This window comes from Stenella coeruleoalba (assembly GCF_951394435.1).
Source record: "Stenella coeruleoalba genome assembly, contig: scaffold_60, whole genome shotgun sequence".
Taxonomy (NCBI): Eukaryota; Metazoa; Chordata; class Mammalia; order Artiodactyla; family Delphinidae; genus Stenella; species Stenella coeruleoalba.
The window spans coordinates 196,154-223,429 of record NW_027646020.1 but is presented as its reverse complement, the minus strand read 5'-3'; the positions used below and the strand labels follow the sequence as shown (position 1 = coordinate 223,429).

Here is a 27,276-nt window from a genome sequence, read left to right as displayed (position 1 = left end):
CTCCTCACTCGAGGTCGGTGTGCCCACGGAGCGAACCCTGCAACTTCAGGGCATGGTTGGTGGTTAGGATCACCACGTGGGGTCCTTTTCCCTTAGGAGGGAGGTGGCCTTTTGGGCTGCTGATTTCCAGGTTTTTAGATACCGCCAGTATCTTGGCCAGATGTGGCAGTGGGCCAAGCCCCTTAGTGACCGTAGTTTATCCTACCTGGATGGCATTCTTGCATTGTTCCATTTCAAGTGGTCCCAGTTTTTGCACTAATTCTCCAATGGCGATTCACCTTTCACCGGGAATGTAAAGGTCAAAGAGTTTAGCTAAATTAGGGAGTTCCAGGGCAAGGGTCTGAATTGACTGCTCTTTCCATTCTTGAAAGGCCACTTCTGGATTCTATTCAAAAGGATCATCATCTTTTCCTTTCAGTGTTTCATATAGAGGCCCAGCTAGTAGACTGTAGCTAGGGATCCAGAAGCAGCAAACCCTGGCCTCCCCAGGAACCCCTAAGCTGTCTTCTAGTTTTAGAAAGGGGTAAGGCTGAAAATGGTTTCTTCCCTTTCCTGGGATGGGCTTCTCTGACCTTCTGTGAGAATGAAGCCCAGGCAGGTCACCGCAGTCTGTGATATTTGAGCTTTTTCTTGGACAACTTCTATCCTTTATTGGCTTGGTAGTTCAGAGGCCTCCTTAGTAGGGCTGGTGATCAGAATGTCATCTGCATATTGAAGGAGGGTTTCCTTTTCCAGAGGTAGAACTTTTAGGTCTTTAGCTAAGCTTTCCCCAAAGATGGTGTGGGAATTTTTGCACCCTTGGGGCCAGACGGCCCGGAAGTATTGTTTTAGTTGTATGTTGAGTCCTGCCACTCACAAGCCAAAATTTCTTGTGACTCTGGGACTAATGGAATACAAAAGAAGGCATCATTGAAGACTAATACAGAATACCATGTCCTGGTGGTTGGTAGAATGACCAGCAGGGTGTAGGAATTAGGAGCAACTGGAGGTATATCCTCGGTGGCTTCACTGACTGTCCTGACATCCTTTACCAGGTCCCCAGTGGCCCATGGGGCTCTCGTGGTCAGACCAATCCCAGAATATGGAGCTCACCTGGGCAGGTACCCCACCCCCACCCCAGCCCACGGGGCTCTCGTGGTCAGGCCCCTCCCAGGATACAGAGCTACCCTTGCAGGTACCGTGGCAGGGCTGGGCACACAGGAACCGTGCACATAGCCCTCATTGCAGAGCACCCCCAGCTCACCTGTCGCTCAGAGCTGACACAGAGCACCTCAGAGCAGGACTTGAACTAACAAACAGCAGCTGCGACAGGTCTGTGACCCTGGGCATCACTCCGTGAGGCCTCCCTCCACCTGGTCTTCCAGAGACTTCCACTGCAACCAGGGCACCAGGCCTCTGTCTCCAACCACCACCCACCCCTCCTCTCCCTGACTCCTGGGTTCCTCTCATTAGGAGAGGGTTTTCTTGAAGTTGTCTCCCACTCATGGGCCAGATAAAATGATTAGAAAACAAGCCAAAGCTGCAGCCCCTTGTCTATCCTGACTCTCAGGAGCCCACACCTGTTCCTTGGACCTGGCCGGTTCAGCAAGTTCCATTTTCTGCAACTGTGAGCCCCTGAGGGGTGATGATTGGCTGAGCTGGGCAGCCTTACCGTGCCGGCCAGCCCTCCCCAGGTGTGCCTGGGTTGAGATCAATATAAATACCACTCCAGGCAGCAAGAGCCCCTGCAGCCGTGCCTGACGCCATTTTCTCTGCCCTGTCAGCAGTCTCGGGGCTGGGCTGGTGGGAGGGAGTGAGAGGCCACGGCTTTGTGGGTGGCCCAGTGTGAGTGGGGCTCTGCTGGACTTTCTGCAGCAGTTGCCAGGCTGCCACCTGCTAAAGAAGAGGATGTGTCACCCATACCTGCTGCTGGAATTTCTCCCTGGGCAGAGGTGAGGAAGGAAAAAAGCAGTGGGAGCAGGGACAGGACGGGTATCTCAGGCAGGGAAATGGAAATCTTCCAGAAGAGCACCCAGGGCCAGGACCATCCTGGCTGGCCTGCAGGCACCAAGTCGGCCGGCATGCTGTCACTCGTGTGGCTCTATGGCCCTTCCTCTAGGCTTTCAAGTCCTTGTATATATTCAGGTGTTTTACCTGGGACGGGTGGGAATAGTTCAGCAGCAACTGGCCTGGGGCTCAGCTCACGTTTACTCACAGATGCCTCGGCACGGTGCCCCAGCTTTGCAATGAGGACGCTTGTTGCGTGGGGGCTGCTGGCTGAATGGGAGACGATTCCCCACCACTGACCAACTTCAGAATTGTTTACAACTGGAGCAAGTGCCCTGATACGGTTTTCCTCTGTGGAACTGGTGGGTTCTGTGTTTTTTTTCTCTTTTTCGTTTTTGGTTCAAGGTAGATTTTATTCCTCTTTTTTGTATTTACAGATATAAGCATGGAAATAATTTATTCATATAAATACATGTATGTGCAGGGAATAATTGTTTTTTCTGTTTTATTTTTTAAATTTTACTTCTTTTTAATTTTGAATTTTATTTTATATTTTTATACAGCAGGTTCTTATTGGTTATCTATTTTATACATATAAATGTATACATGCCAATCCCAGTCTCTCAACTCCTCCCACCACCACCCCCCCAACAGCTTTCCCCCCTTGTTGTCCATACGTTTGTTGTCTACATCTGTTGCTCTATTTATGCCTTGCAAAATGGTTAATCTGTACAGTTTTTCTAGGTTCCACATATATGCATGAATATACAAGATTTGTTTTTCTCTTTCTGACTTACTTCACTCTGTATGACAGTCTCTAGATCCATCGACGTCTCTACAAATGACCCAATTTCATTCCTTTTCATGGCTTAGTAATATTCCATTTTATATATGTACCACAGCTTTATGCATTCGTCTGTCTGTGGGCATTTAGGTTGCTTCCATTACCTCGATATTGTAAATAGTGATGCAATGAACATTGCGGTGAATGACTCTTTTTGATTTATGGTTTTGTCTGGGTATATGTCCAGTACTGGGATTGCTGTATCATATGGTAATTCTATTGTTAGTTTCTTAAGAAATTCCATATTGCTCTCCATAATGACTGTATCAATTTATATTCCCAACAATAGTGGAAGAGGGTTCCTTTTCTCCACACCATTTCCAGCATTTTTTGTTTGTAGATTTTCAATGATGCCTATTCTACCAGGTGTGAGGTGATACCTCATTGTTGAATCCATTTCGTTGAGCAAGGGGTAGCTCTTGTCTATTACATATTTGGCTTATGGAACGGTATTTGTGCTAATTTCAAACTCTGCTTTTATGCAGCACCCCAACTCACCTTCCCCCTTAAGCAGGCATAAGTTGGTTTTCTAAACTTGAGACCCTGTTCTGTTTTGTAATTCAGTTCATGTGTAGCCAAGTTCACATTCCGTGTATTAGTGATACCTTATGATGTTTCTTTTTCTGTGTGACTTATTTCACTTAGAATCATTGTGCCTCAATGCACTCATTATGCTGGTACGGGCCTGGTGACATAGATTTCATTGCTGAGTGGTATTCTGTTGTACATAAGTACCGCAACTTCTTTATCCATTATTTGCTCTCTGGGATATTTAACTTGTGCCGTAGAAGAGATTTCTGTAAAAAGAGCCATCCCAAATTTTGGGGTTGCTGTGTCTTTCTGATATTAATTTCCCTAAGCTATAGGACCATAAGTGGAAGTGCCCTAGGCTCTGTTGCTTTGTTTTTTAGATGTTTCAGGAAACACCATACACATCTCCCGAGTGTCTGTTGGCAACTTACATCCCGCCCATCAGCATAACAAGGCTTCCAGTTCTCCATGGCCTGTCCTGCCTTTCTGGGTTTTACACTTTTTTCAGATGGCTCTTTTGACCGGGGGGAAGTGAGACTTCATTGTAGTGCAGATTTCCTTTGCAAGCTTGCTTGGTTGGCCAAAAAGGGCGTATGCGTTTTTTCCTGAATATATTCAGGAAAAAATGCATACGCCCTTTTGGCACAGTGCATCATTGTGGACGTTCTGCCTCTTTTCCTATGCTTTCAATGCAATTCCAGTCTACCTCCTGAAATCGGTATCCTGCAATTCTGCCCCGCATTCAAGTCCTCTTGGCAGCCTTACTTCAGTATATTTTTGGACGATAGCTGTCATTTATAACTATGCAGGTTTGTGAATTACAGAGACCCTGAGCTCCTTTCTTCAACTCGATTTCTTTTGAGCTGGCCGCGACACCGCAGGATGGCTTCAGGCCCTAATCTGGTTCCGGCACGGCACGCTGAGCCTTTGGTTATTTCCTCTTCCTGGTGGGAAATGAGAGTTAAATTTGCCCGTCCAGACACCTCCAGCTAGTCTCTCATTGGTTCTCCCTATTCCTGTTCATCTTCCGCAGAAATTGCAAACTGGGCCAAACAGGAGGTTAAAGGCGCTGACTCTCCAAGTCGGGAGAGTGTTAGTAAAGGGTCTGAAATGTTGCACCCGAGTACCAGGGGAGGAAAACTGAGACATATTTGAACACGTCTCCCGTTCACACGGTTGATCATACTTCGGTTCCACATGCATGTTTTAGCTGAAGGAAGAATACCTTAAACCTGGAGAGTTGAGACCCGTGTAATGGGTACCATGCAATATGACTTCAAAGGGTCTTCATTTGCTCACCGAACCTCTCCAATCCTATCACTGCTGCGTTCATGCCCCTGTACACATGCTTGATTCTCTTTCGGAGACATAGCAATCCATAGGTTTTAAGATACTTACTAGTCAGGTACATTCTTAGGCGTTTAATATGCGGTGTTGAGTCCATTTCGTTGAGCAAGGAGTAGCTCTTGTCTATTCCATATTTGACTTAAGGAACTTTATCTGTGCTCATTTCAATCTCTGGTTTTATGCAGCACCCCAACTCACCTTTACCCTTAAGCAAGCATAAGTTGGTTTTCTAAATTTGAGACCCTGTTCTGTTCTGTAATTCAGTTCCTGTGTAGCCAAGTTTACATTCCGTGTATTACTGATATCTTATGATGTTTCTTTTTCTGTGTGACTTACTTCAGTTAGAATCATCATACCTGAATCCACTCATTGTGCTGCTAAGGGCCTGATGACACAGATTTCATTGCTGAGTGATATTGCTTTGTAAGTAAATACCACAACTTCTTTATCCATTTTTCACTTTCTGCGATGTTGAACTTGTACTGTAAACGAGGTTCTTGTCAACAGAGCCGTTCCAAACTTTGGGGTGGCTGTGTCTTTTTGATTTTAATTTCCCTAAGCTATAGGACCATAAGTGGAAGTGCCCTAGGTTCTGTTGCTTTGTTTTTTAGATGTTTCAGGAAACACCATACACTTCTCCCAAGTGGTTGTTGGCAATTTACATCCCGCCCATCAGCATAACAAGGCTCCCAGTTCTCCATGGCCTGTCCTGCCTTTCTGGATTTTACACTTTTTTCAGATGGCCCTTTTGACCGGGGGTAAGTGAGACTTCATTGTAGTGCAGATTTCCTTTGCAAGCTTGCTTGGTTGGCCAAAAAGGGCGTATGCGTTTTTTCCTGAATATATTCAGGAAAAAACGCATACGCCCTTTTTGGCCAAGTGCATCATTGTGGACGTTCTGCCTCTTTTCCTATGCTTTCAATGCAATTCCAGTCTACCTCCTGAAATCGGTTTCCTGCAATTGTGCCCCGCTTTCAAGTCCTCTTGGCAGCCTTACTTCAGTATATTTTTGGACGATAGCTGTCATTTATAACTCTGCAGGTTTGTGAATTACAGTGCCCCTGAGCTCCTTTCTTCAACTCGCTTTCTTTTGAGCTGGCCACAACACCGCAGGTTGGCTTCAGGCCATAATCTGGTTCCGTTACGGCACCTTGAGCCTTTGGTTATTTCCTCTTCCTGGTGGGAAATGAGAGTTAAATTTGCCCGTCCAGACACCTCCAGCTAGCCTCTCATTGGTTCTCGCTATTCCTGTTCATCTTCCGCAGAAATTGCAAACTGGGCCAAACAGGAGGTTAAAGGCGCTGACTCTCCAAGTGGGGAGAGAGTTAGAAAAGGGTCTGGAATGTTGCACCCGAGTACCAGGGGAGGAAAACTGAGACATATTTGAACACGTCTCCCTTTCACATGGTTGATCATACTTGGGTTCCACATGCATGTTTTAGCTGAAGGAAGAATAACTTAAACCTGGAGAGTTGAGACCCGTGGAATGGGTACCATGCAATATGACTTCAAAGGGTCTTCATTTGCTCACCGAACCTCTCCAATCCTATCACTGCTGCGTTTATGCCCCTGTACACATGCTTGATTCTCTTTCGGAGACATAGCAATCCATAGGTTTTACGATACTTACTAGTCAGGTACATTCTTAGGCGTTTAATATGCGGTGTTGAGTCCATTTCGTTGAGCAAGGAGTAGCTCTTGTCTATTCCATATTTGACTTAAGGAACTTTATCTGTGCTCATTTCAATCTCTGGTTTTATGCAGCACCCCAACTCACCTTTACCCTTAAGCAAGCATAAGTTGGTTTTCTAAATTTGAGACCCTGTTCTGTTCTGTAATTCAGTTCCTGTGTAGCCAAGTTTACATTCCGTGTATTACTGATATCTTATGATGTTTCTTTTTCTGTGTGACTTATTTCAGTTAGAATCATCATACCTGAATCCACTCATTGTGATGTTAAGGACCTGATGACCTAGATTTCATTGCTGAGTGATATTGCTTTGTAAGTAAATACCACAACTTCTTTATCCATTTTTCACTTTCTGCGATGTTGAACTTGTACTGTAAACGAGGTTCTTGTAAACAGAGGCGTCCCAAACTTTGGGGTGGCTTTGTCTTTTTGATTTTAATTTCCCTAAGCTATAGGACCATAAGTGGCAGTGCCCTAGGCTCTGTTGCTTTGTTTATTAGATGTTTCAGGAAACACCATACACTTCTCCCGAGTGTCTGTTGGCAATTTACATCCCGCCCATCAGCATAACAAGGCTCCCAGTTCTCCATGGCCTGTCCTGCCTTTCTGGATTTTACACTTTTTTCAGATGGCCCTTTTGACCGGGGGGAAGTGAGACTTCATTGTAGTGCAGATTTCCTTTGCAAGCTTGCTTGGTTGGCCAAAAAGGGCGTATGCGTTTTTTCCTGAATATATTCAGGAAAAAACGCATACGCCCTTTTTGGCCAAGTGCATCATTGTGGACGTTCTGCCTCTTTTCCTATGCTTTCAATGCAATTCCAGTCTACCTCCTGAAATCGGTTTCCTGCAATTCTGCCCTGCTTTCAAGTCCTCTTGGCAGCCTTACTTCAGTATATTTTTCGATGATAGCTGTCATTTATAACTCTGCAGGTTTGTGAATTACAGTGCCCCTGAGCTCCTTTCTTCAACTCGCTTTCTTGTGACCTGGCCGCAACACCGCAGGATGGCTTCAGGCCCTAATCTGGTTCCGGTACGGCACGCTGAGCCTTTGGTTATTTCCTCTTCCTGGTGGGAAATGAGAGTTAAATTTGCCCGTCCAGACACCTCCAGCTAGCCTCTCATTGGTTCTCGCTATTCCTGTTCATCTTCCGCAGAAATTGCAAACTGGGCCAAACAGGAGGTTAAAGGCGCTGACTCTCCAAGTGGGGAGAGTGTTAGTAAAGCATCTGGAATGTTGCACCCGAGTACCAGGGGAGGAAAACTGAGACATATTTGAACACGTCTCCCGTTCACATGGTTGATCATACTTGGGTTCCACATGCATGTTTTAGCTGAAGGAAGAATACCTTAAACCTGGAGAGTTGAGACCCGTGGAATGGGTACCATGCAATATGACTTCAAAGGGTCTTCATTTGCTCACCGAACCTCTCCAATCCTATCACTGCTGCGTTTATGCCCCTGTACACATGCTTGATTCTCTTTTGGAGACATAGCAATCCATAGGTTTTACGATACTTACTAATCAGGTACATTAGGCGTTTAATATGCGGTGTTGAGTCCATTTCGTTGAGCAAGGAGTAGCTCTTGTCTATTCCATATTTGACTTAAGGAACTTTATCTGTGCTCATTTCAATCTCTGGTTTTATGCAGCACCCCAACTCACCTTTACCCTTAAGCAAGCATAAGTTGGTTTTCTAAATTTGAGACCCTGTTCTGTTCTGTAATTCAGTTCCTGTGTAGCCAAGTTTACATTCCGTGTATTACTGATATCTTATGATGTTTCTTTTTCTGTGTGACTTACTTCAGTTAGAATCATCATACCTGAATCCACTCATTGTGATGCTAAGGGCCTGATGACATAGATTTCATTGCTGAGTGATATTGCTTTGTAAGTAAATACCACAAATTCTTTATCCATTTTTCACTTTCTGCGATGTTGAACTTGTACTGTAAACGAGGTTCTTGTAAACAGAGCCGTTCCAAACTTTGGGGTGGCTGTGTCTTTTTGATTTTAATTTCCCTAAGCTATAGGACCATAAGTGGAAGTGCCCTAGGTTCTGTTGCTTTGTTTTTTAGATGTTTCAGGAAACACCATACACTTCTCCTGAGTGGTTGTTGGCAATTTACATCCCGCCCATCAGCATAACAAGGCTCCCAGTTCTCCATGGCCTGTCCTGCCTTTCTGGATTTTACACTTTTTTCAGATGGCCCTTTTGACCGGGGGGAAGTGAGACTTCATTGTAGTGCAGATTTCCTTTGCAAGCTTGCTTGGTTGGCCAAAAAGGGCGTATGCGTTTTTTCCTGAATATATTCAGGAAAAAACGCATACGCCCTTTTTGGCCAAGTGCATCATTGTGGACGTTCTGCCTCTTTTCCTATGCTTTCAATGCAATTCCAGTCTACCTCCTGAAATCGGTTTCCTGCAATTCTGCCCCGCTTTCAAGTCCTCTTGGCAGCCTTACTTCAGTGTATTTTTGGACGATAGCTGTCATTTATAACTCTGCAGGTTTGTGAATTACAGTGCCCCTGAGCTCCTTTCTTCAACTCGTTTTCTTGTGAGCTGGCTGCAACACCGCTGGATGGCTTCAGGCCCTAATCTGGTTCTGGCACGGCATGCTGAGCCTTTGGTTATTTCCTCTTCCTGGTGGGAAATGAGAGTTAAATTTGCCCGTCCAGACACCTCCAGCTAGTCTCTCATTGGTTCTCGCTATTCCTGTTCATCTTCCGCAGAAATTGCAAACTGGGCCAAACAGGAGGTTAAAGACGCTGACTCTCCAAGTCGGGAGAGTGTTAGTAAAGCGTCTGGAATGTTGCATCTGAGTACCACGGGAGGAAAACTGAGACATATTTGAACACGTCTCCCGTTCACACGGATGATCATACTCTGGGTTCCACATGCATGTTTTAGCTGAAGGAAGAATACCTAAAACCTGGGTAGTTGAAACCCGTGGAATGGGTACCATGCAATATGACTTCAAAGGGTCTTCATTTGCTCACCGAACCTCTCCAATCCTATCACTGCTGCGTTTATGCCCCTGTACACATGCTTGATTCTCTTTCGGAGACATAGCAATCCATAGGTTTTAAGATACTTACTAGTCAGGTACATTCTTAGGCGTTTAATATGCGGTGTTGAGTCCATTTCGTTGAGCAAGGAGTAGCTCGTCTATTCCATATTTTGCTTAAGGAACTTTATCTGTGCTCATTTCAATCTCTGGTTTTATGCAGCACCCCAACTCACCTTTACCCTTAAGCAAGCATAAGTTGGTTTTCTAAATTTGAGACCCTGTTCTGTTCTGTAATTCAGTTCCTGTGTAGCCAAGTTTCCATTCCGTGTATTAGTGATATCTTATGATGTTTCTTTTTCTGTGTGACTTATTTCAGTTAGAATCATCATACCTGAATCCACTCATTGTGCTGCTAAGGGCCTGATGACATAGATTTCATTGCTGAGTGATATTGCTTTGTAAGTAAATACCACAGCTTCTTTATCCATTTTTCATTTTCTGCGATGTTGAATTTGTACTGTAAACGAGGTTCTTGTAAACAGAGGCGTCCCAAACTTTGGGGTGGCTGTGTCTTTTTGATTTTAATTTCCCTAAGCTATAGGACCATAAATGGAAGTGCCCTAGGCTCTGTTGCTTTGTTTTTTCGATGTTTCAGGAAACACCATACATTTCTCCCGAGTGTCTGTTGGCAATTTACATCCCGCCGATCAGCATAACAAGGCTCCCAGTTCTCCATGGCCTGTCCTGCCTTTCTGGATTTTACACTTTTTTCAGATGGCCCTTTTGACCGGGGGGAAGTGAGACTTCATTGTAGTGCAGATTTCCTTTGCAAGCTTGCTTGGTTGGCCAAAAAGGGCGTATGCGTTTTTTCCTGAATATATTCAGGAAAAAACGCATACGCCCTTTTTGGCCAAGTGCATCATTGTGGACGTTCTGCCTCTTTTCCTATGCTTTCAATGCAATTCCAGTCTACCTCCTGAAATCGGTTTCCTGCAATTCTGCCCCGCTTTCAAGTCCTCTTGGCAGCCTTACTTCAGTATATTTTTGGACGATAGCTGTCATTTATAACTCTGCAGGTTTGTGAATTACAGTGCCCCTGAGCTCCTTTCTTCAACTCGTTTTCTTGTGAGCTGGCCGCAACACCGCTGGATGGCTTCAGGCCCTAATCTGGTTCCGGCACGGCATGCTGAGCCTTTGGTTATTTCCTCTTTCTGGTGGGAAATGAGAGTTAAATTTGCCCGTCCAGACACCTCCAGCTAGTCTCTCATTGGTTCTCCCTATTCCTGTTCATCTTCCGCAGAAATTGCAAACGGGGCCAAACAGGAGGTTAAAGGTGGTGACTCTCCAAGTGGGGAGAGTGTTAGTAAAGCGTCTGGAATGTTGCACCCGAGTACCAGGGGAGGAAAACTGAGACATATTTGAACACGTCTCTCGTTCACACGGTTGATCATACTCTGGGTTCCACATGCATGTTTTAGCTGAAGGAAGAATACCTTAAACCTGGAGAGTTGAGACCCGTGTAATGGGTACCATGCAATATGACTTCAAAGGGTCTTCATTTGCTCACCGAACCTCTCCAATCCTATCACTGCTGCGTTTATGCCCCTGTACACACGCTTGATTCTCTTTTGGAGACATAGCAATCCATAGGTTTTAAGATACTTACTAGTCAGGTATATTCTTAGGCGTTTAATATGGGGTGTTGAGTCCATTTCGTTGAGCAAGGAGTAGCTCTTGTCTATTCCATATTTGGCTTAAGGAACTTTATCTGTGCTCATTTCAATCTCTGGTTTTATGCAGCACCCCAACTCACCTTCCCCCTTAAGCAAGCATAAGTTGGTTTTCTAAACATGAGACACTGTTCTGTTTTGTAATTCAGTTCATGTGTAGCCAAGTCGACATTCTGTGTATTAATGATACCTTATGATGTTTCTTTTCTGTGTGACTTATTTCAGTTCGAATCATCATACCTGAATGCACTCATTATGCTGCTTCGGGCCTGATTACATAGATTTCATTGTTGAGTGATATTGCATTGTACGTAAGTACCACAAGTTCTTTATCCATTTTTTACTTTCTGCGATATTGAACTTGTACCGTAAACGAGGTTCTTGTAAACAGAGCCGTGCCAAACTTTGGGGTGGCTGTGTCTTTTTGATTTTAATTTCCCTAAGCTATAGGACCATAAGTGGAAGTGCCCTAGGCTCTGTTGCTTTGTTTTTTAGATGTTTCAGGAAACACCATACACTTCTCCAGAGTGGCTCTTGGCAATTTACATCCCACCCATCAGCATAACAAGGCTCCCAGTTCTCCATGGCCTGTCGTGCCTTTATGGATTTTACACTTTTTTCAGATGGCCCTTTTGACCAGGTGGAAGTGAGACTTCATTGTAGTGCAGATTTCCTTTGCAAGCTTGCTTGGTTGGCCAAAAAGTGCGTATGCGTTTTTTCCTGAATATATTCAGGAAAAAACGCATACGCCCTTTTTGGCCAAGTGCATCATTGTCGAGTTTCTGACTCTCTTCATATGCTTTCAATGCAATTCCAGTCTACCTCCTGAAATCGGTTTCCTGCAATTCTGCCTTGCTTTCAATGCCTCTTCATAGCCTTACCTCAATATATTTTTTAAAAATAGTTGGCCTTTATAACTGTGCAGGTTTTTGAATTGCAGTGGCCCTTAGGTCCATTTTTTAGCTCTTATTTTTGTGGTCTTGCCCCGTAACCACAGGATTCCTTGAAGCCCTATTTTTCTTCTGGGGCACCTTGCTGTGCCTTTGGTTAATTCTTCTTACTGATGTGATATTAGAGTGACATGTGCCCATTGAAACCACTACAGCTAGTTTCTCACTGGTTCCCCCTATTCCCATTCATCCTCTGCACTAACTGCAGACTGTGCGATACCAGAACTTAAAGGCATTGACTCCATGTGGGGATGTTGTTAGTAAAGCGGCTGGAATGTCGATCCGGAGCCCCAGGAGAGGAAAAATGAGGTGCGTTTTAGAAACCTTTCCCGATCATATGGTATACCAGTCGCTGGGTTTCCCAAGCATGGTTTAGCTGTAGGAAGATTCCCTTCAACCTGGAGTGTTGGGACCCTTGGACTGAGTAGCATGAAGTATTGCATTAAACTTTCGGCACTTGCTCACCAAAGCTCACCAATCCTGTCAGCCCCAAGTGTCCAGCCTTATGTCTTATCCAGCTGTGGGTTTATATGTGGTCAATCCAGGTTGCATCACAGCCCCTGAGCGAATTTTGTAAGAATTTTTCTCTCTTTCATTGTTTCAGCGTTTTGTTTTTAAAATTTATTTCTATAATGGGGTTTAGCTCCTTTTCACTGCTGTGTTTGTGCCGCTCTGCACACACTTGATTCCCTTATGGAGATATATCAATACATGGGTTTTAAGATTCTTATTCCTCAGATATATTTCTCTGCGGTGTATAGGGTGTGTTGAGGCCTGTTCATTGAGCAAGGTGTAGATCTTGTCTAATACCTATTTGGTTTATTGAACGGTATCTGTGCTAATTTCAAACTCTGGTTTTATGCATCACCCCACCTCTCCTTTCCCCTTAAGCTGACATAAGTGTGTTTTCTAAATGTGAGACACTGTTCTGTTCTGTAATTCATTTCTTGTGCAGCCATATTTACCCTCCCTCTATAAGTGATATCTTATGATATGTTTCTTTTTCTGTTTGACTTATTTCAAGTAGTATTATCGGACCTAAATCCACTCTTTATCCTTCTACTAGCCTTATTACATTGATTTCATGGTGAAGAGATATTCCATTGTACATAAGTACCACATCTTCTTTATCCATTGTTCTCTTTCCTGGGATATTTAAGGTGTACTGAAGTTGAGGTTCTTGTAAACAGAGTAGCCCTAAACTGTGGTGTGCTTGTGTCTTGTTGATTTTTAGACTTCCCTAGATATACTCCCATGATTGGAAGTGTCCTATGCTCTGTAGCTCTGTTTTTTAGATGATTTAGGAACCACCATACACTTCTCCAGAGTGGCTCTCGGCAGTTCACACACTGCCCATCAGCGTATAAAGGCTCCCTGTTCTCCATGGCCTGTCCTGCATTTCTGGTTTTTACAATTTTTTAGGATGGCCCTTTTGACCGGTGGGAAGTGAGACTTCTTTGTTGTGCACATTTGCATTGCTTGCTTGCTTCGTTGCCCATAAAGTGCGTATGCGTTTTTTCCTGGATATAATCAGGAAAAAACGCATACGCCTTTTTGGGCCAACTGCATCATTGTCGAAATTCTGCCGCTTTTCATGTGCGTTAAAGACGAGTCCAATCTATCTCTTGAAATCTGTTTCTTGCAATTCTGTCTTGCATTCAGATCCTCTTCTTTGCCTTACCTCAACATATTTTTGGACGTTAGTTTTCATTTATAACTCTGCAGGTTTGTGAATTGCAGTGACCCTGAGCTCCATTTTTTAAGTTGCTCTTTTGTGAGCTGGCCTCAAACCCACAGGATTGCTTCAGGCCCTATTTTGGCTCCGGCGAGGCAGGCTGAGCCTTTCTTTAATTCTTATTCTTAATGGGAAATTAGAGTGATATGTGCCCGTCCAAACCCCTACAACTCTTCTCTCATTGGTTCCCCCTCTTCCCGTTCATCCTCCTCACAATTTGCAAAATGTGTGAAACAGAAGTTTAAATGTGCTGATTCTCCAAGTGGGGAGATTCTAAGTAGCGTGGCTGGAATGGTGAACAGGAGCACCAGGAGAGGATAAATGAGGTGCATTTTAGACACATCTCCCGATCACATGGTGTACAGTCCTCTGGGTTTTCCATGCATGTTTTAGCTGTAGGAAGATCCCTTGAACCTGCAGATTTGGGACCCATTGAATGGGTACCAGGTAGTATTACTTTAAAGGGTGTGCATTTCCTCACCCAACCTCACATTTCTCTTAGTGCAAACAGTTTCCAGCCTTATGTCTCATCCTGCTGTGGGTCTAGATGTGTTCAATCCATGTTGCATCACCGTCCCTGAGGAAAAGTTGTAAGAGGTTTTCTCTGTCTCTCTGTCGTTTATTTTTTTCAATTTATTACTATATTGGTTACAGCTGATTTTCAAAGCTCTGTTTCTTGCTGCTGTACATCCACTTGATTCACGTACAGAGAGACATCAATAAATTCTTTTTCAGATTCTTACCAGTCGTATATATTCTTTTCCGGTGACTTGAGTGTGCTGAGTGCAGTTCTTTTAGCTACCGTGTAGGCCTTGTTGATTATCAGTTTGGTATTTGGAATGGTATCTTTGCTAATTTCAACCTCCTGGATGATGCCTCACCCCTCCCCACCTTTCCCGTTTAGCAGCCTTATGCGTGTTTTCTACATATTTGACTATGTTTTTGTTTTGTAATTTATTTCATGTGTAGCCATTTTGGATTCCACCTTTAAGTGATATCTTATGATATGTGTCTTTTTCTTTTTGAATTCTGTCACTTAGAATGATCATACGTAACTCCTCCGGAGTCGTTACAACTGGCCATATTTCATTGATTTCCAGGCTGAATAATATTCCACTCTACCTAAGTACCACATCTCTATCCATTTTTTCCCTCCAGAGACATTTAAGTTATATCCTAGTCGAGGATCTTTTAAACAGAGAGGGGGTAAACATTGGGGTGCCTGTGTCCTCTCGATTTTTGTTTTTCCCAAGATATACGCCCATGAGTGCAAGTGCCCTATGCTCTGTAGCTCATTTTTTAGATGCTTTAGTAAACACAATACACTTCTCCAGAATGGCCGTTGGCAATATACATTTCCACTATAAGTCTCACAGGGCTCCCTCTTCTCGTTGCCCTGTCCTGCATTTCTGTTGTTTACGCTTTATGAGGATGGCTCTTCTGACTGATGCGAAGTGATATCTTTTGTAGTATTGACTTCCAGTGCCCACCTGTTTGGTTGGCTAAAAAAGTGTATGCCCTTTTCTTGAATATATACAGAAAAGAACGCATACACCCTTTTTGGCCAACTGCAATGTTGGCAATGTTGGCAATGTTCAGCTCCTTTTCTTGTGCTTAATGGCGAGTCCTTTCTACCTCCTCAAATCCCTTTCCTGCCATTCTCCCTTGCTTACAAGTCCTTTTCTCTGACTTTCCTCAAGACATTTTTCAGTGATGGATATTTTCAACTCTGCAGTTTTGTGAATTTTACTGCCCCTGAGTTCCATTGTTCAACTTGTGTTTATGGGAACTGGACACAAAGCAGCGGGATTTCCTCAAGCCCTATACTGTTTCCATGGGCAACCCTAGCCTTTGGTCAATTCGTCTTCCTGATTGGAAATGTGCCTGTCTGAACACCTAGGACTTGTCTCTCATTGTTCCTCATCCTTCCGCTTCATCCTCTGGACAAATTCCAAACTGTACGCAACAGGATGTTGACAGTGCTGACATCTCCAAGTGGGGAGACTGTTAGTAAAGACGCTGGAGGGGTGAACCCGAGCACCAGGAGATGAGGAGATGAGATGCCTTTTCCAAACTCTTCCCGATCAGACGGTATACCATCCTCTGGGTGTGACAGACATGTTTTAGCAGTAGGAAGAGTCCCATTCATGTAAGGAGAACACCAGGGCTTTTTCAAACTCAGTGTCTCCCCGAAACCCAAACTGGGGAATTTTTTAAGCTACAGCTACACATATGTTCATTAAGGGCCTTGGGAAGTAGGCAGAGTCCAAACTTTAGATGATTGAAGTCTTCAGGGTCAGAAGCACTCACCACCAGCTTCCCTTAGGCTACACTTTAACTGTCATTGATAGATGATGTCAATAAAAATATCTATTCTTTTTCAGATTATTTCCCCTTATAGGTTATTGCAAAATGTTGAGTGTAGTTCCCTGTGCTATACAGTAGTTCCTTGTTGATGATCTATTTTATACATAGCAGTGTGTATGTGTTCATTCCAAACTGTTAATTTATCCCTCCTCCCACCTTTCCCCTTTGGTAATAATAAATTATAAGATTTTATACTTCTCAGAAATGGGGGAGCTGAAAGAGAGGTATCATTTTCAATGGAAAAGCATTTAAAACAAGATTGAAGGTTTAACCAAGATTATTAGCTGTACATCCTTGGAAAGAAATCACTTCGTTTCTCTAATATTGACCTGACAAATAAGACAAACCTTTTCACTGAACTTGCTTATAAAAAGTGATGGAAATATCAAATGGAAGTGTTAAAAACATCTTATTTTACCCGAGCCTTATACACTGTTCTATGTTAACTACAGTTTGGCTCACACATCTGTTCATTGAGGTTACAATAGTCTCAATTTCTGTTACTGATCCTCCAGAGTGGACCCCAACAAGTGTCCCCCTGCCCAGTGTCATTGGGGCCAAGAGATCGAGACTGAGTTTGGTTCACAAGCAAAGGAAACTTTATATTTTGATCAGAGAATGGAGAGGTGAGAGCATGCACTACCCCGTGGGCTGTGGGCTGGGCTGCTGTGTAGAGATCCTGTCAGAGTCAGTGGGAGGGAGGGAGGCGGCGGAGCTCTCGAGGGCCGGGTTGGCTGTAGCTCAGGCTCTATATCGTGGAGTCTGCACTGGGCCCCAGGAGCTGAGGTGTCGACCCAGCCATTCTGCACTAGGAAATCTGGTCTGAAGTGCCGGGTGTGGAACCTCTGCATGCGGGACCCTAGGAGCACGTGAAATTAGACAAAGCACAAAGGATAAAAAAGGTTAGACTTGACTTTATTGCCCAGATTCTATTTTTATCTCCCAGGGATTTTTAATGGGCTTTGCTGGGGACAAACCCCTCCTCTGCCTTTTGTCCCGTTCCTCATTCTTGGAGTGCTGAGGGTGCAGACCCTTCTTCTGTAACTGCTGAGTGCTGAGTTGGGAGCCCTCATACCCTGGGGCGAGGGTCAGAGCTTCTCCCCAGCAGCCTCCCGGTGACGTTGATTGTCCCCAGGACACCTGCCTCCCTGCTCGTCCACCTGAGCACCAGCATTGGAAGTGTTATAGATTCTAATGACCTTTAAGGGTCCAGGAAAGAGATGTGCAGAGACGCTGTGGGGGCCGGTTTCACCCCGCCCCACATTTGTTCGGCCACCTTAGGCTGACCGTCTCTGCCAGCCTAGATGCTCTGACCAGTAGTCTGCGCTTTCTTCAATTAGGCCCCTGAATTAACGTACAAACAGCACCAGGTGTCAGAGCCCTGCCCGCTCAACTCCCAGACAGTCCAGGGTCAGTGGTGATCAAGGACCATGATGGCTACTGAGTCAACAGCCTTTTGAAGTAAACAGGAGTCCAGCCGGTCTTATTGGCCACCATCATCACGGTGTCTGTAGGCTTTTCTATGGTGACAGTGTGGTATACTGTTCCCCCGCCAAGATTATTAGCTCCCCTCTGGGTGCAGTAAGTCCTGCAAGCAGTAGTCTACTCTTTTGGGACACACTCTTGTTGTTTTATGAGAGAAACTCCAGGTCAAGTGATGTTCACACGAGTCGTCATGGTGCCCTGTTGCCCCCGGTTATCTCTCTGGATGTTGGAGTTGGAGGGCCTCCTCACTCGAGGTCGGTGTGCCCACGGAGCGAACCCTGCAACTTCAGGGCATGGTTGGTGGTTAGGATCACCACGTGGGGTCCTTTTCCCTTAGGAGGGAGGTGGCCTTTTGGGCTGCTGATTTCCAGGTTTTTAGATACCGCCAGTATCTTGGCCAGATGTGGCAGTGGGCCAAGCCCCTTAGTGACCGTAGTTTATCCTACCTGGATGGCATTCTTGCATTGTTCCATTTCAAGTGGTCCTAGTTTTTGCACTAATTCTCCAATGGCGATTCACCTTTCACCGGGAATGTAAAGGTCAAAGAGTTTAGCTAAATTAGGGAGTTCCAGGGCAAGGGTCTGAATTGACTGCTCTTTCCATTCTTGAAAGGCCACTTCTGGATTCTATTCAAAAGGATCATCATCTTTTCCTTTCAGTGTTTCATATAGAGGCCCAGCTAGTAGACTGTAGTTAGGGATCCAGAAGCAGCAAACCCTGGCCTCCCCAGGAACCCCTAAGCTGTCTTCTAGTTTTAGAAAGGGGTAAGGCTGAAAATGGTTTCTTCCCTTTCCTGGGATGGGCTTCTCTGACCTTCTGTGAGAATGAAGCCCAGGCAGGTCACCGCAGTCTGTGATATTTGAGCTTTTTCTTGGACAACTTCTATCCTTTATTGGCTTGGTAGTTCAGAGGCCTCCTTAGTAGGGCTGGTGATCAGAATGTCGTCTGCATATTGAAGGAGGGTTTCCTTTTCCAGAGGTAGAACTTTTAGGCCTTTAGCTAAGCTTTCCCCAAAGATGGTGTGGGAATTTTTGCACCCTTGGGGCCAGACGGCCCGGAAGTATTGTTTTAGTTGTATGTTGAGTCCTGCCACTCACAAGCCAAAATTTCTTGTGACTCTGGGACTAATGGAATACAAAAGAAGGCATCATTGAAGACTAATACAGAATACCATGTCCTGGTGGTTGGTAGAATGACCAGCAGGGTGTAGGAATTAGGAGCAACTGGAGGTATATCCTCGGTGGCTTCACTGACTGTCCTGACATCCTTTACCAGGTCCCCAGCAGCCCATGGGGCTCTCGTGGTCAGACCAATCCCAGAATATGGAGCTCACCTGGGCAGGTACCCCACCCCCACCCCAGCCCACGGGGCTCTCGTGGTCAGGCCCCTCCCAGGATACAGAGCTACCCTTGCAGGTACCGTGGCAGGGCTGGGCACACAGGAACCGTGCACATAGCCCTCATTGCAGAGCACCCCCAGCTCACCTGTCGCTCAGAGCTGACACAGAGCACCTCAGAGCAGGACTTGAACTAACAAACAGCAGCTGCGACAGGTCTGTGACCCTGGGCATCACTCCGTGAGGCCTCCCTCCACCTGGTCTTCCAGAGACTTCCACTGCAACCGGGGCACCAGGCCTCTGTCTCCAACCACCACCCACCCCTCCTCTGCCTGACTCCTGGGTTCCTCTCATTAGGAGAGGGTTTTCTTGAAGTTGTCTCCCACTCATGGGCCAGATAAAATGATTAGAAAACAAGCCAAAGCTGCAGCCCCTTGTCTATCCTGACTCTCAGGAGCCCACACCTGTTCCTTGGACCTGGCCGGTTCAGCAAGTTCCATTTTCTGCAACTGTGAGCCCCTGAGGGGTGATGATTGGCTGACCTGGGCAGCCTTACCGTGCCGGCCAGCCCTCCCCAGGTGTGCCTGGGTTGAGATCAATATAAATACCACTCCAGGCAGCAAGAGCCCCTGCAGCCATGCCTGACGCCATTTTCTCTGCCCTGTCAGCAGTCTCGGGGCTGGGCTGGTGGGAGGGAGTGAGAGGCCACGGCTTTGTGGGTGGCCCAGTGTGAGTGGGGCTCTGCTGGACTTTCTGCAGCAGTTGCCAGGCTGCCACCTGCTAAAGAAGAGGATGTGTCACCCATACCTGCTGCTGGAATTTCTCCCTGGGCAGAGGTGAGGAAGGAAAAAAGCAGTGGGGGCAGGGACAGGACGGGTATCTCAGGCAGGGAAATGGAAATCTTCCAGAAGAGCACCCAGGGCCAGGACCATCCTGGCTGGCCTGCAGGCACCAAGTCGGCCGGCATGCTGTCACTCGTGTGGCTCTATGGCCCTTCCTCTAGGCTTTCAAGTCCTTGTATATATTCAGGTGTTTTACCTGGGACGGGTGGGAATAGTTCAGCAGCAACTGGCCTGGGGCTCAGCTCACGTTTACTCACAGATGCCTCGGCACGGTGCCCCAGCTTTGCAATGAGGACGCTTGTTGCGTGGGGGCTGCTGGCTGAATGGGAGACGATTCCCCACCACTGACCAACTTCAGAATTGTTTACAACTGGAGCAAGTGCCCTGATACGGTTTTCCTCTGTGGAACTGGTGGGTTCTGTGTTTTTTTTCTCTTTTTCGTTTTTGGTTCAAGGTAGATTTTATTCCTCTTTTTTGTATTTACAGATATAAGCATGGAAATAATTTATTCATATAAATACATGTATGTGCAGGGAATAATTGTTTTTTCTGTTTTATTTTTTAAATTTTATTTCTTTTTAATTTTGAATTTTATTTTATATTTTTATACAGCAGGTTCTTATTGGTTATCTATTTTATACATATAAATGTATACATGCCACTCCCAGTCTCTCAACTCCTCCCACCACCACCCCCCCAACAGCTTTCCCCCCTTGTTGTCCATACGTTTGTTGTCTACATCTGTTGCTCTATTTATGCCTTGCAAAATGGTTAATCTGTACAGTTTTTCTAGGTTCCACATATATGCATGAATATACAAGATTTGTTTTTCTCTTTCTGACTTACTTCACTCTGTATGACAGTCTCTAGATCCATCGACGTCTCTACAAATGACCCAATTTCATTCCTTTTCATGGCTGAGTAATATTCCATTTTATATATGTACCACAGCTTTATGCATTCGTCTGTCTGTGGGCATTTAGGTTGCTTCCATTACCTCGATATTGTAAATAGTGATGCATTGAACATTGCGGTGAATGACTCTTTTTGATTTATGGTTTTGTCTGGGTATATGTCCAGTACTGGGATTGCTGTATCATATGGTAATTCTATTGTTAGTTTCTTAAGAAATTCCATATTGTTCTCCATAATGACTGTATCAATTTATATTCCCAACAATAGTGGAAGAGGGTTCCTTTTCTCCACACCCTTTCCAGCATTTTTTGTTTGTAGATTTTCAATGATGCCTATTCTACCAGGTGTGAGGTGATACCTCATTGTTGAATCCATTTCGTTGAGCAAGGGGTAGCTCTTGTCTATTACATATTTGGCTTATGGAACGGTATCTGTGCTAATTTCAAACTCTGCTTTTATGCAGCACCCCAACTCACCTTCCCCCTTAAGCAGGCATAAGTTGGTTTTCTAAACTTGAGACCCTGTTCTGTTTTGTAATTCAGTTCATGTGTAGCCAAGTTCACATTCCGTGTATTAGTGATACCTTATGATGTTTCTTTTCCTGTGTGACTTATTTCACTTAGAATCATCGTGCCTCAATCCACTCATTATGCTGGTACGGGCCTGGTGACATAGATTTCATTGCTGAGTGGTATTCTGTTGTACAGAAGTACCGCAACTTCTTTATCCATTATTTGCTCTCTGGGATATTTAACTTGTGCCGTAGAAGTGATTCCTGTAAAAAGAGCCGTCCCAAATTTTGGGGTTGCTGTGTCTTTTTGATATTAATTTCCCTAAGCTATAGGACCATAAGTGGAAGTGCCCTAGGCTCTGTTGCTTTGTTTTTTAGATGTTTCAGGAAACACCATACACTTCACCCGAGTGTCTGTTGGCAATTTACCTCCCGCCCATCAGCATAACAAGGCTCCCAGTTCTCAATGGCCTGTTGCCTTTCTGGATTTTACACTTTTTTCAGATGGCCCTTTTGACCGGGGGGAAGTGAGACTTCATTGTAGTGCAGATTTCCTTTGCAAGCTTGCTTGGTTGGCCAAAAAGGGCGTATGCGTTTTTTCCTGAATATATTCAGGAAAAAACGCATACGCCCTTTTTGGCCAAGTGCATCATTGTGGACGTTCTGCCTCTTTTCCTATGCTTTCAATGCAATTCCAGTCTACCTCCTGAAATCGGTTTCCTGCAATTCTGCCCCGCTTTCAAGTCCTCTTGGCAGCCTTACTTCAGTCTATTTTCGGACGATAGCTGTCATTTATAACTCTGCAGGTTTGTGAATTACAGTGCCCCTGAGCTCCTTTCTTCAACTCGCTTTCTTTTGAGCTGGCCGCAACACCGCAGGATGGCTTCAGGCCCTAATCTGGTTCCGGTACGGCACACTGAGCCTTTGGTTATTTCCTCTTCCTGGTGGGAAATGAGAGTTAAATTTGCCCGTCCAGACACCTCCAGCTAGCCTCTCATTGGTTCTCGCTATTCCTGTTCATCTTCCACAGAAATTGCAAACTGTGCCAAACAGGAGGTTAAAGGCGCTGACTCTCCAATTGGGGAGAGTGTTAGTAAAGAGTCTGGAATGTTGCACGCGAGTACCAGGGGAGGAAAACTGAGACATATTTGAACACGTCTCCCGTTCACATGGTTGATCATACTTGGGTTCCACATGCATGTTTTAGCTGAAGGAAGAATACCTTAAACCTGGAGAGTTAAGACCCGTGGAATGGGTACCGTGCAATATGACTTCAAAGGGTCTTCATTTGCTCGCCGAATCTCTCCAATCCTATCACTGCTGTGTTAATGACCCTTGTACACACGCTTGATTCTCTTTTGGAGACATAGCAATCCATAGGTTTTAAGATACTTACTAGTCTGGTATATTCTTAGGCGTTTAATATGGGGTGTTGAGTCCATTTCGTTGAGCAAGGAGTAGCTCTTGTCTATTCCATATTTGGCTTAAGGAACTTTATCTGTGCTCATTTCAGTCTCTGGTTTTATGCAGCACCCCAACTCACCTTTCCACTTAAGCAAGCATAAGTTGGTTTTCTAAATTTGAGACCCTGTTCTGTTTTGTAATTCAGTTCCTCTGTAGCCAAGTTTAAATTCCATGTATTAGTGATATTTTTTGATGTTTCTTTTTCTGTGTGACTTATTTCAGTTAGAATCACCATACCCGAATACACTCATTATGCTGCTACGGGCCTGGTGACATAGATTTCATTGCTGAGTGATATTGCTTTGTACATGAGTACCACAACTTCTTTATCCATTTTTCACTTTCTGTGATATTGAACTTGTACGGTAAACGAGGTTCTTGTAAACAGAGGCGTCCCAAACTTTGGGGTGGCTGTGTCTTTTTGATTTTAATTTCCCTAAGCTATAGGACCATAAGTGGAAGTGCACTAGGCTCTGTTGCTTTGTTTTTTAGATGTTTCAGGAAACACCATACACTTCTCCGGAGTGGCTGTTGGCAATTTACATCCCGCCCATCAGCATAACAAGGCTCCCAGTTCTCCATGTCCTGTCCTGCCTTTCTGGATTTTACACTTTTTTCAGATGGCCCTTTTGACCGGGGGGAAGTGAGACTTCATTGTAGTGCAGATTTCCTTTGCAAGCTTGCTTGGTTGGCCAAAAAGGGCGTATGCGTTTTTTCCTGAATATATTCAGGAAAAAACGCATACGCCCTTTTTGGCCAAGTGCATCACTGTGGACGTTCTGCCTCTTTTCCTATGCTTGAAATGCCATTCCAGTCTACCTCCTGAAATCGGTTTCCTGCAATTCTGCCCCACTTTCAAGTCCTCTTGGCAGCCTTACTTCAGTCTATTTTTGGACGATAGCTGTCATTTATAACTCTTCGGTTTGTGAATTACAGTGCCCCTGAGCTCCTTTCTTCAACTCGCTTTCTTGTGAGCTGGCCGCAACACCGCAGGATGTCTTCAGGCCCTAATGTGGTTCCGGCATGGCACGCTGAGCCTTTGGTTAATTCCTCTTCCTGGTGGGAAATGAGAGTTAAATTTGCCCATCCAGACACCTCCAGCTAGTCTTTCAATGGTTCTCGCTATTCCTGTTCATCTTCCACAGAAATTGCAAACTGGGCCAAACAGGAGGTTAAAGGTGCTGACTCTCCAAGTGGGGAGAGTGTTAGTAAAGCGTCTGGAATGTTGCACCCGAGTACCAGCCTACGAAAACTGAGACATATTTGAACACGTCTCCCAATCACATGGTTGATCATACTCTAGGTTCCACATGCATGTTTTAGCTGAAGGAAGAATACCTTAAACCTGGGTAGTTGAAACCCGTGGAATGGGTACCATGCAATATGACTTCAAAGGGTCTTCATTTGCTCACGAACCTCTCCAATCCTATCACTGCTGCGTTTATGCCGCTGTACACATGCTTGATTCTCTTTCGGAGACATAGCAATCCATAGGTTTTAAGATACTTACTAGTCAAGTACATTCTTAGGCGTTTAATATGGGGTGTTGAGTCCATTTCGTTGAGCAAGGAGTAGCTCTTGTCTATTCCATATTTGGCTTAAGGAACTTTATCTGTGCTCATTTCAATCTCTGGTTTTATGCAGCACCCCAACTCACCTTTACCCTTAAGCAAGCATAAGTTGGTTTTCTAAATTTGAGAACCTGTTCTGTTCTGTAATTCAGTTCCTGTGTAGCCAAGTTTCCATTCCGTGTATTACTGATATCTTATGATGTTTCTTTTTCTGTGTGACTTATTTCAGTTAGAATCATCATACCTGAATCCACTCATTGTGCTGCTAAGGGCCTGATGACACAGATTTCATTGCTGAGTGATATTGCTTTCTAAGTAAATACCACAACTTTTTTATCCATTTTTCACTTTCTGCGATGTTGAACTTGTACTGTAAACGAGGTTCTTGTAAACAGAGCCGTTCCAAACTTTGGGGTGGCTGTGTCTTTTTGATTTTAATTTCCCTAAGCTATAGGACCATAAGTGGAAGTGCCTACGCTCTGTTGCTTTGTTTTTTAGATGTTTCAGGATGCACCATACACTTCTCCGGAGTGGTTGTTGGCAATTTACATCCTGCCGATCAGCATAACAAGGCTCCCAGTTCTCCATGGCCTGTCCTGCCTTTCTGGATTTTACACTTTTTTCAGATGGCCCTTTTGACCGGGGGGAAGTGAGACTTCATTGTAGTGCATATTTCCTTTGCAAGCTTGCTTGGTTGGCCAAAAAGGGCGTATGCGTTTTTTCCTGAATATATTCAGGAAAAAACGCATACGCCCTTTTTGGCCAAGTGCATCATTGTGGACGTTCTGCCTCTTTTCCTATGCTTTCAATGCAATTCCAGTCTACCTCCTGTAATTGGTTTCCTGCAATTCTGCCCCGCTTTCAAGTCCTCTTGGCAGCCTTACTTCAGTCTATTTTTGGACGATAGCTGTCATTTATAACTCTGCTGGTTTGTCAATTGCAGTGCCCCTGAGCTCCTTTCTTCAACTCGCTTTCTTGTGACCTGGCAGCAACACCGCAGGATGGCTTCAGGCCCTAATCTGGTTCCGGCCTGGCATGGTGAGCCTTTGGTTAATTCCTCTTCCTGGTGGGAAATGAGAGTTAAATTTGCCCGTCCAGACACCTCCAGCTAGCCTCTCATTGGTTCTCGCTATTCCTGTTCATCTTCCGCAGAAATTGCAAACTGGGCCAAACAGGAGGTTAAAGGCACTGACTTTCCAAGTGGGCAGAGTGTTAGTAAAGCGTCTGGAATGTTACACCCGAGTACCAGGGGAGGAAAACTGAGACATATTTGAACATGTCTCCCATTCACATGGTTGATCATACTTGGGTTCCACATGCATGTTTTAGCTGAAGGAAGAATACCTAAAACCTGGGTAGTTGAAACCCGTGGAATGGGTACCATGCAATATGACTTCAAAGGGTCTTCATTTGCTCACCGAACCTCTCCAATCCTATCACTGCTGCGTTTATGCCCCTGTACACATGCTTGATTCTCTTTCGGAGACATAGCAATCCATAGGTTTTAAGATACTTACTAGTCAGGTACATTCTTAGGCGTTTAATATGGGGTTTTGAGTCCATTTCGTTGAGCAAGGAGTAGCTCTTGTCTATTCCATATTTGGCTTAAGGAACTTTATCTGTGCTCATGTCAATCTCTAGTTTTATGCAGCACCCCAACTCACCTTTCCCCTTAAGCAAGCATAAGTTGGTTTTCTAAATTTGAGACCCTGTTCTGTTCTGTAATTCAGTTCCTGTGTAGCCAAGTTTACATTTCGTGTATTACTGATATCTTATGATGTTTCTTTTTCTGTGTGACTTATTTCAGTTAGAATCATCATACCTGAATCCACTCATTGTGCTGTTAAGGACCTGATGACACAGATTTCATTGCTGAGTGATATTGCTTTGTAAGTAAATACCACAACTTTTTTATCCATTTTTCACTTTCTGCGATGTTGAACTTGTACTGTAAACGAGGTTCTTGTAAACAGAGCCGTTCGAAACTTTGGGGTGGCTGTGTCTTTTTGATTTTAAATTCCCTAAGCTATAGGACCATAAGTGGAAGGACCATAAGTGGAAGTGCCCTAGGCTCTGTTGCTTTGTTTTTTAGATGTTTCAGGAAACACCATACACTTCTCCCGAGTGTTTGTTGGCAATTTACATCCCGCCCTTCAGCATAACAAGGCTCCCAGTTCTCCATGGCCTGTCCTGCCTTTCTGGATTTTACACTTTTTTCAGATGGCCCTTTTGACCGGGGGGAAGTGAGACTTCATTGTAGTGCAGATTTCCTTTGCAAGCTTGCTTGGTCGGCCAAAATGTTCGTATGCGTTTTTTCCTGAATATATTCAGGAAAAAACGCATACGCCCTTTTTGGCCAAGTGCATCATTGTGGACGTTCTGCCTCTTTTCCTATGCTTTCAATGCAATTCCAGTCTACCTCCTGAAATCGGTTTCCTGCAATTCTGCCCCGCTTTCAAGTCCTCTTGGCAGCCTTACTTCAGTCTATTTTTGGACGATAGCTGTCATTTATAACTCTGCAGGTTTGTGAATTACAGTGCCCCTGAGCTCCTTTCTTCAACTCGCTTTCTTTTGAGCTGGCCGCAACACTGCAGGATGGCTTCAGGCCCTAATCTGGTTCCGGCACGGCACAATGAGCCTTTGGTTATTTCCTCTTCCTGGTGGGAAATGAGAGTTAAATTTGCCCGTCCAGACACCTCCAGCTAGCCTCTCATTGGTTCTCGCTATTCCTGTTCATCTTCCACAGAAATTGCAAACTGGGCCAAACACGAGGTTAAAGGCGCTGACTTTCCAAGTGGGCAGAGTGTTAGTAAAGCGTCTGGAATGTTGCACCGGAGTACCAGGGGAGGAAAACTGAGACATATTTGAACACGTCTCCCATTCACATGGTTGATCATACTTGGGTTCCACATGCATGTTTTAGCTGAAGGAAGAATACCTAAAACCTGGGTAGTTGAAACCCGT

At 44.7% G+C, this 27,276-nt stretch overlaps 1 long non-coding RNA gene across 15 annotated transcripts in view; it reads left to right on the top strand.

Moving 5' to 3' along the window:
• LOC307181385 overlaps window positions 1–27,276 on the top strand; it is a 420,414-nt gene that overhangs the window by 271,499 nt on the left and 121,639 nt on the right. The window contains exon 1 of one of the 15 annotated variants that reach the window (XR_013826631.1): window positions 6,653–6,710. The exons of 13 other annotated variants lie outside the window; for them this stretch is intronic. This is a non-coding gene — a long non-coding RNA (uncharacterized lncRNA). Of the gene's footprint in view, window positions 1–6,652; window positions 6,711–8,227; window positions 8,287–27,276 lie in introns of those variants that run through there. One more of the 15 variants, XR_013826632.1, reaches the window with a different exon arrangement.